Consider the following 7,678-nt stretch of genomic DNA (forward strand, 5'->3'; position numbering starts at 1 on the left):
CCATCTCCAGCTCACTCAACAGGGTAGCGCTGCTATCCCACTTCCTGATGGCTCCGTCCGATTTGGATCGGTCTCTTCCCCGGTCGTCCGATTTGGGGGAGGTGATCCTGTTGAGTGGCTCAACAAGGCCGAGCAGTATTTCGAATTCTACCAGATTCCAGAAGAGAGAAAATTATCAATTGCAACTATGCATTTAACTGATAAAGCCTCAGACCGTTGGTATATGTTTCGGCATGAATTTCCTCATACATGGCAAGGACTAGCTGACCTACTCATGCAAGAATTCAGTAGCTATAACCGGTCGAAATACCAGGCTGCCTTGGCCAGAATGTCTCAGACTGGAAGTGTGGAACACTACAAGGAGCAGTTCACCAAGCTCTCACGGAGAGCTCCTGGAGCAGTCGGAGGCCACATCTTCAACCCTCGCTCGATCGGAGGGCCTTCCGTCCCCGCTTGGTAATATCGCTCATATCCCTAATTTTTCACTTGGTACTGATGATGTGTTGCTCGGGTTTATTGGTGATTCTGTGACTAGCACTGTGGGAATACTTCCTGATGCACTGGTTAGCCAGCCCTTGGCTCACTCTAGCCCCCTTAATTCCACTCTCGGCATGTCAGTTTCTAGCTCTAAGCCTGTCTCTGTGGGGAGTACTACGTCTGTTAGTCGGAATGGGAGTTTGGGGCCTCATGTGCAGATGGGGGGGTGGGGGTAACCCCCAGTCACAACAGTTCCAGCACTCATTCACAGGCTCACAACCCTCGGGAGCTTCCTTAGGACCCTTGCACAATAATAGCCTTAGTTGTAAGCGGAAAAATAAACTACACATGAAGTTGCACAAATAATAAACACAAGATGAAGATCATATATATAGCATAGCCTAGCAAGATAATAACATAATCGGTTATGAACATGAATCATACCAGCAGTGGTGGAGAAAGCCATCGATCTCGCAACAAGGTCTTCTGTGATCCTCTCAACTTAATTAGAAGCTACTATCTATGGGGCTAGAACTGTATGCTTGCGTATTTGGAGAGGTCACAGGGACCTTGTATTTATATTGTACAAAACAATGAATACCTGCCCATAACAGGTTACTTAATATCATTATTACTGTATCTAACAAAATATATCCGATATATTCTCGCTTGGTTACCAAGCCATTTAGATTCCCAATCGTAAATATTAGATTCACAAATAAATACGAATATCATGGAATAGGTTTTCTCATATTATCTCAGATTACTTTCTCTTTAGGTAACAATAGTTATTACACTTGATATGCATTCATTAGATGTTCATATCAAGTCTTACAATCTCCCACTTGAACTTCTAGTGAATCCATGTAATAAGAATATTGCTCAGCATAGACATAGTAACCAACTAAAGTGTGCACAGAGATAAAATGAGTACCTTAATCTAACCAAATCTCTGTCAATGTACAACCATGTTGAAGAACAACAGAAAAGATTCAAAATTGTAAAAATTGATCCTTCTGCAATTACAAAACCCCATGATCGTGCATCACATGAAACACTAGAATTATCACTTAATATGTACAGTGCCAATGAATGTGAATTCTAACTCTTGATGCATCTATACATGGTCTTCTTAATGGTTCAATGTGCAAGAACCTCAACACTCAGTCAATGATTATAACTGATCATAATGTGTTATGAAAATTTTGATCCATAATAACTAATTGCTGAATGTATACATATATAGTAAGGGTTAGAAACGGATCAAAACATAATTCAAAAGAAAAGCTGCAGCAAATAAAAGTATAACTAATACACCATGGATAGAGACATTAAATTCCGATCCGAGAAAGACAAGAGCAAGGAACGCGCCCCACGCGCGGAAAAAAAAGAAAAAACTTCGAAGAGTGCGGTTCTCTCCCGGCCGTACGCGGACGGCGTTTCGCTGCTGTGTTCTGGCCCGGGAGGGGATTCCGATGAGTAGTAGTGGCGGGCCTTCATAGCAGAGGTGCGGTCCAGGGAAGAGTGGGAGACCTTCGACCTCGGTTGGGGAAGACAGATCCAGATCTGGTTTTCTCGATTGGTGGTCGACGGCGGCGGTGGGTTCTGGCGGCCCCGACTCGGCGGTCTGGGAGGTGGCAGAGGTGTGGTCCAAGGCTGGAGGTGGTGGCTCGATTTCGGAGTGGACGGATCGGTCTCGATCTCTTCTTCTAGAATCGGGGAGGAAGGCGGCCGTGGTGCAGCGCTTGGAGGGTGCTTTTCGTCTGGGGCATCCGGGTCCTTTTCGACGGTGGAGATCTCGTTCTCATGGCGGTGCTCAGCCCGATGAGGGTTTTGATCGTGGTTGGATCGTGTTTCTGACGTTGCTCAGGTTATGGGGTGTCCTGCGGTGGGCTGCGGTAGGCTGTTTGGTGTCCTGCGGTGGGTTGCGGTCTGGTGTCGGCGCAGGTCATTGGCTGCCGGCGTGGTTGGCTGCTGGGTTAGGTATTTGGGTGAGATGGTGGCTGGGCCGCGCTTTGGCTGTTGGGCCTTGCTGGATGTTGTTGCCTTCAAGTTGTTTTAGCCCTAGTTGGTTATCTTTGATTTTGCTTTATTTAGTGTCCGTGTGTTTTTCGCGGGAGTTATGTCTATATTGTAGCTTAGTCGGAGGTGGTGGGCTTGATGCCTGTTTGTGCACCCTGTGTGCCTGGTCTGCCCTGGTTTGGCGGCGAGTTCCTTGCTTCTGCAAATGGTCGCTGCCTTCCAGTGGCAGTAATGTGTCTGCCCTCGGTAGGCGGCGAGTTCCTTGCTTCGTCAAATGGTCGCTGCCTCCTAGTGGTAGGGAGAAACTATGTGTCACTGGATGTATTTTCCAGGGGCATCATAATGGGAAAGCTGTGCATACGGTATTCATGCTTTGCTGTAGTCGGGTTACAGATCAAGTAATCTTTCCGTTGTGTCACCGCTGCTTTATAGCAGTTAAAGCGAATAGAGTCGCCAATAGTGCGATCTTCGCTAGTTGGTGCATTGTTGAGTACATGTGTTTAGTAGAGACTCAAGATAATATGTCAGGAGGTTCTCTAGTTATCTATTGTAATCAGGGGTTCAGGCCAAATGTCCCCCCCCTTGTATTCGACAGTTTCTTCAATTTAAGCCACCCAGGCTCGAGGGCATTGCACCGCCCTTTCATAAAAAAAAAAATACACCATGGATAAACTGAATTTTATTGACTTGTAAAATTCAAATGTCAAATACAACTTGATAAGTTCTTAAAACTCAAAATATAAAACTGAAACATTAATCAGAAAACTTAAAAATCAGCTCAAAACAAAACAGAACTCCCACTGAACTTGGCTATACTCCCACTAAGCTTCAATATCCAAAGTAGGCAGAATGCCAATACATCGAGTATGATTTTGAAAAGCTGCAACAGTTAAGGGTTTGGTGAATGGATCAGCCAACTGGTTCTGGGTACTAATCTTCACAATATCAAGCTCTTTATGCTTCACCCTTTCTCTAACACTATAATATTTCAAGTCAATATGCTTAGAGTTGGTTGATCTTTTATTGTTCTTGGTAAAGTAAATTGCAGCTGAGTTGTCACAGTGTACTTTCAATGGTTTAGAAATAATTGAATTCACCAACTTGGTATGCTGCAAGAAGTTCTTCAGCCACAATCCTTGACACGTTGCTTCATAGATGGAAATGTACTCTGCCATCATAGTGGAGGTTGCAGTTTGCGTTTGCTTTACACTCTTCCAAGCTATGGCTCCTCCAGCAAGCATGAATACAGAGCCGGAAGTTGACTTTCCATAATCAGAATATTGCCCTGCAAAGTCTGCATCCGAAAAGCCTTCAACTTCAAGCTCATTCACTCTTCGGTAAACCAAGATATAACTTTTGGTTTTCTGCAAGTACCTTAAGATCCGCCAAGATCCGCGACCTCGCCGACCACGTCAGCACCAAGGTCCACGAGCTCGACCTCGCCCAGTCCCGCGTCAACTCTGTGATGCCCCGGAAATTCGTATTTATTTTCCGAGGATTTTCCGGAATCTAATTTGTGGTTATTGGACGGTTTCGTGGCTCGTGGATGGAGCGGAAGTGTTTCGGATGAATTTTTATTCGGAAAGTATGACTTTAGGGGGGGGTTGCAAAGGTTGACTTTTGAAACGTTGAGATCCTCTGAAAACTTCATTCACGAAAGTTGTAGAGCGCGTCGATACGAGTTCGTGGACATGTGGAACGCGAGAATCGGAGTTCGTATGAGAAAGTTATGGCCATTGGAAGGAATTTCCATTTTGATATAAATAGAAGTTTCCCAAGTTGGAAACTTACTATTTTCATTATTTCCATTTCCAGAAGCCCAATTCTCTTCCTCTCTCTTCTCTCTCAGCTGCACCTTCAGAATCGAAGAAATCCGACTGACCCGACCAGGCTTTTCCGGCGGTCTCCGGCGACGAAACTTTCCAGATAGGATCGTCTCCTCCGTCTGGTAGTCCCTCTGGTGTCCTCTAGCGTTGATTCTCTTCCACGACGGCGCTGCAAGGCGGAGCAGTTGAGTGTTTTCGGACCCGATCGGTTCTCCGATCTCCGACGTCGGCGGGGCTTCAAGTTGAGCTTGGGGAGCTCAGAGCAGCCTCCTTGATCGATCCTTGGTGGTTGTTTGGATCGATTCACATAAAACTTGGTTCAACTCAGTTTGGATTTGTCACGTCCCGAATTTTGAATAACAAATTCAAATCCGAAACATGAATTTAACAACTTAATCAAATAAACGTTCTGAATTTTTTTCTCAGAACAAACACACCACTCGCCACTCAAATATAACATCTCGAAGACCTCGAGTTTATTATTACAAATTCACTCTCACAAGTAAAATTGTAATGCTCTAAATGAGCATAACAAACCTCACAATAGAAAATCAGAATAACACACTTGCAGCTACTCTACGCAGCTCGATCACCTTCCTGATTCTCCTGACCTGTAGTAGTACCCGCTACACAGTTTGAATAGTGTACCGGGATTGCAACAACACAAAACCCGGTAAGCTTTTGACAGCTCGTATGAGTAAACAAGAATGAACTGTTGATTTATTAAAATACATTTCCTTTAACTCAAGTATAGAAATGTAGAAACACCACAATCACAACGACCACCACAAAACCACTTCACTTTCTCACTCTCATATAGATATATATACACTTATGAGTTACTCTCAATTTCCCTCATAAGATCACTCAACATTTGGCAAACAGACTAGAGCTCTAACTGATCGTAACCACCGGCCCGGCGCGAGAGTGTGGTTCACGATTTAATACTATTAGTAACCACCGGCCCGGTACGAGAGCGTGATTCACTAATAGATGCCATGGTCACCCCGTGACCTATTGATCTCCACAGATCAATATATCTCAACAACTCAACAATTTACTGTTTCTCAAACAATAAAACTCAACACCTTACTATATGGTTTCCTCAACAAAATCCATCAATACATATATATTTTCCATGTAAATAATATATGTACATAGACATTCACACAGGAATGCCTATTAATACCAACTATAGATCTCGTACAATAAGGCAATAAATATTTCCACACAATTACGACAAAAAAAATCAATTAATCATATTCGGTTCGTAATATGAACCATGTGAGGTTTACTCACCTCGATATTCCTACTGCGTCTTCAATTCAACACAATACACACCGAAACCGCTCACCCAAAGGAGACCGTCAATCACCTAATCAAACATGACCTTAACTTAGCCAACAACTCACAAACATACTTATACAACGATCCAACGGTTGGATCGAAATTAAACGATGATCTAACGGTCGGATTCTAATTTAATGATGATCCAACGGTCAGATCGAAATTATATGATGATCCAACGGTCGGATCCTCACGGATAGCCCTTAGGATCATCCTCCATAATTATCACGAAGATCCAACGGTCAGATCTTCTTGAATCACTCTAACAAACATCTCCTCAAAATTATACGAAAATCTGATGGTCGGATTGTCACGAATCGCCTTTCAAATCACTATTTCACAATTATACGAAGATCCAAAGGTCGGATCTTCGCCCGTGACCACACAAAGTCATTGGGTCAGTCATACGATCAAGATATCAAAACTACAAGTCCATCGGACGGTCCGATCTTCACAGATCACAAATCGAACGATCGAAATCGATCGAAATCACAAAATTCATAACTTAATCATACGATATCCAAAAATTGCGTATAATATATTGAAATGATTGTATTGAAATGTAGAATCTAAAAATGTAAGGAAATCACATTTTTGACCCCCAGAGGTGGCCGGAAGGGCCGCCGGAGTTAGGGGCAGAGCCGCCGCCGATTACCGCCGATGGTGTCGGGGCCAGGCTGCTTCTCTTCATCTCATTAAGCTTAACAACTTTCCTAACTAGCATGTAAGCTGGAAATGACCGGAAGGGGTCGAAATTACCTAGAACAGTCGAACTTGGCCGGAAAAATTCCAGAATCCGGCGAGCTTGAGTTTCGGCGTAAAAACTTCAATCTCAAGCCTCGATCCCTTCTGGAAAGTTGTTCAGCTCCTCACTCTGAGTTCACCAGTCCAAGAAACACTCAAAAAGACGTCCTGTAGTTCGAGATATTTGGATCCTTTGCTCCGTTTTGATCCGATCGGGGTTGAACTCCAGCTGCCTCCAGAGACAGCGCCGTCGTGCAAGGGTGCTTCTGGGAGTTTCAGAAGGTTGAGACGAACCTGAGGATGGAGTTTGGGAAGGTTTTGTGACCGGTAGCTCGAGCTACCAAGCTTGGAACCAAATCGGGGCTGGACGAACCCGGTCTCTTCGCCGCCGCTTCCGGCTGTGCCGTGACCCAAGACTGCAGCAGGTAGCTTCGCAAGGCTGAGGCGAAGCCACTGAAGGTTGTCCGGCGTCGATTGATGGCCGGTGGAGGAAGAAAGTGCTCGGAGAGCTTTACTCTGTTTTCTGGGTTTGGTCGAGAGAGAGAGAGAGAGAAAAGTTTTTCTGACTGATTCCTCTAATAATTCAGCTGCTATTAATCAAAACGGTGTGGTCGATCACTAATCACTCTCAAGCCACAACCCTACTAACTAAGCATAATCATGAAAGGTAAAGCATTGCAATCATGAAAAGTAAAGCAATGTAATAATTATGTTTTTGCTTTGATTAAAGAAAACAACCGGGTATTACAGGATTACTGTTCACGGCTTGTGAGGTAGTTTTCGATCCTTTATACTTGTTTTCTGACTTCGAGCTAGTTATGAAAGTTCACAAGCATGCTTAGATGAAGAACTTTGATGTTGGGAGTTTTGTGAAATATTGAGTTTTGGCCGGCGGCGGTGCACCACTGCCTGTGGCGGCGTTCCGGCAGTGTTTCGGCCATGTATGAGGCTGTTTCTGGTATTATATGTTTTCTACTCGTTGATACGAGCGTTTTGATATATAATACGCATATTTTGGAGTTCGTATGAAATTGTTATGATTTTTACGATTTAATACCGGTTGATTTATTCGATCCGTGAGGATTCGAGCGTCCGATCAACTTGTGGTTTGGTCATATGGATCGTGGACGTATTCCGGAGACTTTGGGAGGTCTCGGATGTGGTTTTGCCTCGATTGGCGCCACTTTGGGGAATTTTAGTTCAAAACAGGGGTTTCGGACTTAAATCGGTTGTGAGTTGTTACTGAGTGGAAACCGTATGTG

This window comes from Rosa rugosa, chromosome 6 (genome assembly GCF_958449725.1).
Source record: "Rosa rugosa chromosome 6, drRosRugo1.1, whole genome shotgun sequence".
NCBI classification, from domain to species: domain Eukaryota; kingdom Viridiplantae; phylum Streptophyta; class Magnoliopsida; order Rosales; family Rosaceae; genus Rosa; species Rosa rugosa.